Below are 4,130 nucleotides of genomic sequence, written 5' to 3' on the forward strand. Positions count from 1 at the left end.
ACCACACGGTTCTCGCTCTTCTCCTCCTCCCCCTCTCTCTCTCTCTCTCTCTCTCTCTCTCTCTCTCTCTCTCTCTCTCTCTCACACACACACACCTTTTCGCACTCATCCAAATCATAGCTCTAGGGAGTGTGATGGCCCAGTAAGAGCCGAGGGTGATATTTCTTAAAGATTGTGTGTCATAGGTTGATTTTCTCTGTCTTTCATCTAAACGATGGATCCATCCCGTCTCCTCCATCATTCTCTCCCATTTTCCACGATTCATCTCCAACAAAGTTTTGCACGCTTTATCTTCATATTGATCTCTTTCTTTCTCTCTTTTTTCTCCCCCTCTCCATCATCCATTTGGCTTTTGGCGATTCCTGGCCCGGGGAGAAGGAAAGCTAAGCAGCAGATTGGGTTTTGACTGACTGAAGGTATGTAGCCACAACACCACATGTAGCTGCAGCCTCTAATCCGTACCAGGAAGTCTTATGCACAGTCAGGGGGAAATAGTCAGGGGGGAAATTTTTAAATACCTCAGAAGCTTTGCAGCTGCTTAACCTTCTGTGATTTTCGTTTAATAAGACCAGTCATTTCCCGAAGCCCCACAGACTAAAATATCCGTAAAGCGTCCATCCGTAGCCTCGGTGGCTTGTCATATAGCTGCGCCCGTTGATCCATTTTGTTATGAGCTTAGACCTATACCAGCTGTTGTAGGTTTACCCTGGTTGTTGCCATCTGCGTCAAGCCTCTAGCTGACTAGACTAGAAGGGAGGGCTAGACGGTGGTAATACTCCGTTATTGTAGAGTAAAGACTCTCGACAGACCACTGCACGCTCATATTTTGATTTTATTCACCGCAATGACTATTGACTAATTGTAGGATTGAGTTTCATGGAGTTTTTAGACGTATCTAAAAATGCTTCGTATCAAAGAGCTGTCAAATTTTTCACTTCTCAAAAACGTAATTTGGAAAACGACAGAGAGGATCTAAACTGCTGGATATATTTAGTTGTTTCTTCAAGCAAATAGGGAAACCGGGGCTTGTTGTCACACTGAGGGGAAATATAAATGTCAGTAACTAAAGGTTGAAGTCAAAAGTCAAATGTTTTTTATTACGAAATGGTTTTATATGTTGTTTTCAAACAACTAGTTCAAAACTGTATTAAAACTATTGGGGCATGTTGTCACAAAATCTCAATGTATGGAAGAAACCATATCTTTTGTCCTCGGCAATAATGCTGTTTCTGTAGCTTTTGTCCGTACAGAAACTGACTTAAAATTTTTTTGACAAATAGCCCTGGCTGCATTTAAAATGATAAAAACTATACTGGCTGCTACATACAAAATAGTCGTACCAAACATTTTGCTTCTCAAAACAAAACAAAAAACAAAGCAAAACAAAAAGGAGATTCTAAATATTATTAACTATAAAAGTATATCAAATTACACAGATGTTTTTTTTTTTTTTTAATCTCAAAGCTGTTTTTAATGTTGTTTTCAAACTCCTAGTTCAAAACTACAGTACCTTAGTTTAAAACCACTGGGGCATGTTGTCACAAAATCTCAATGAGTGTTAAAATAATAATATATAATATAATGCTGAAACTTTTTTGTAGCCAAGGCTGTTCTCAATATAGAAACTGACTTTCAAAAATAAACCTATTTCGAAATATTCACTCTAGTAAAAAGTGTGACAACTTGCCCCAACTGAAAACCTTTCCTGCAGCACGCTTTTCCACACCACATTCCTATAAACAGGAAATCTGGATGTTTTCATCTTTTAAAGCTGGCACAATTTTGGCACAATAACTACTGGAAGGAATGCCTTAGCAAAGTGCATTACTATGAACTTCAGCAAGATCCTTGCCCCACATGAAACGCAAAGCAGGGTGATCAAAATCACTCTGTTTCATTACTTGTTAAGAAGATTTGAGAGGTAAAGCTGTCGCCTGACTCCCTTCCCCCTCTGTATACATGAACGTTACACTAATACTCTTCTGTCTCCATATGGATCCTCTCGTGTGCCGGACAGCAGCGCTGGAGTGGAGGGATCGGCCACGTTTAACTGTTTCTTCACCCTCCCCTCACAGCCATCCCATCTGTCCCGCTATTAGTAAATCCCCACAGATAAATAGAAGCTTTTGAGGATCATTGCCTAGGCAGGTTTTCCACGGTCTGAGCAAGACTAAGTGTGACTGACCTCGATAGAAACCTGCACCACATTTTTCGTTTGGCCTGACTATGTGCAAATGTAATCCGCCCCGCTCCATCCTGTGCAAAACCATTTCATTGTATGCTAATATTAGAGTAACAGCTGAGCAACTAATTGCTGGTGAATTAGCCAGACAGCACATCATATGAAACTCATTTTCAAAGAGCACCTGTTTGGTTCTGCATCGTAAGTGACCCATGGTTTATCATCAATGTTAGACCATATAATATGAATAAAGTCCAGTACTTTAGTGTCGCGCATTCCAGGTGTTCTCCCCTCTGAATAAGTCATTTCAGACATCTGAAAATAAATGAGTTATGCATGTCTGGATACAGCATGAATGTTAAAAACATGCTGCAGGGTGTTTTCACCTTTTCACATATGAAGCATTAATCACTGATTTGAAGTCTCCTGGCCTGGGTGAGATTTTTTTGTGTGTCTTTTTCTTTGTCTAAAAAGATGTCATAAATAAGCACATTTAACAATTTTATATTCATCAATTTGAAAAAAGGCTATAAATTGCATTTTAATTATGAAGGGATTTAAAAAAATTCACCCAAAAATGAAGGTTTTGCATCAGGCCATCAGCTGATAAAACTCCACAATAACCCACAAATAATCCACACCACTCCAGTCCATCAATTAACATCTTGTGTGTTTGTAAGAAACAAATCCATCATTAAACCATTCTTGCCAAAATACGAGTCCAAAATCCATAATAACGCTTCCTCCAGTGAAGAAGCAACATTTTTGTTTAGAACTGTTTTGGACTGTTTCACTTTTAAACCGTGCTTGATCTGTGCGTATTTCTCTGCTGATTCACTGAATAAAGCGATATTACGGACAGAGGACTTGTATTTTAGTTAGAAGCAATTGTCTGAAGTTAAAAAGATGGGTTTGTTTATTACAAACATGCAGCTTTCGACATTAATTGATGGACTGGAGTTGTGTGGATTATTGTTATTTGTTTATCAGCTGTTTGGACTCTTATTCTGACGGCACCCATTCACTGCAGAGGATCCACTGGTGAGCAAGTGATGCAATGCTAAATTTAAAAAAAAATCTGCTCTGATGAAGAATCAAGCTTGGATGGCCCAAGGGTGAATACATTTTTTTTTTTAGCAAATATTTGATTTTAGATGAACTATTCCTTTAATGTGAACATCACAACAATGAATCAGGGTTCATTGCTATGATCTTCAGAAGCACAGTCCAGCACTGGAATTAAATTCACTAGTGACATTGGCAAACATTTTCTGCAAACAAAACCAGATTTAATGGGAATATGTAATTCATGCTTTCAGTCATGCCAACCACTCATTTGATTGGCCGTCTAAGGTAGACTCTGGAAAAATCAAGTTTTACATCATCTCAAGTATATACAGTATAATGCATCCCTATGGAACATGACTAGCATCTGTTCAGTATTTCCATTTTGTTCCAAATGTCTTGGATCACATCTGGAAGCATCAAGTTTTGAAGTTATGTTTCAGCTGTGCATCTTATACAGCACCGAGTTAAAGAACTGAATGTTAACCTATTCACAACAACACATTGAGAGAGACCTGTTGAGGCAGATACATCAGTCTAAAAACATCATATAATGTATATCCTTATTTGTATTGCTATTGTATATTTTTGTTGGACAGTCGTTTCATAGAGTGTTAAACAGCAGATTTTAGTTGCTGATGGAGTAAAGGTGTAACCTCAGACAGACGTCTAATGTGAGCCCATAACTCACTGCAAGCAGGTTAACGCTGTTCCCATGGTGTAAAATAACAGGAATCGTTCAGCGGTGTTCATCTGTTTAAAACTGCATAAGAATATTAGAACAGGTTTTATGAGGATGTGATAGTTTAAATGTGTTTTAGATTTTTTTTTAAAAACAATTATATATATATATATATATATATTATTAAAAAAAAAATATATA

Source organism: Sinocyclocheilus grahami, unplaced genomic scaffold (assembly GCF_001515645.1).
Source record: "Sinocyclocheilus grahami isolate Dianchi unplaced genomic scaffold, SAMN03320097.WGS_v1.1 scaffold116.1, whole genome shotgun sequence".
Lineage (NCBI taxonomy): Eukaryota > Metazoa > Chordata > Actinopteri > Cypriniformes > Cyprinidae > Sinocyclocheilus > Sinocyclocheilus grahami.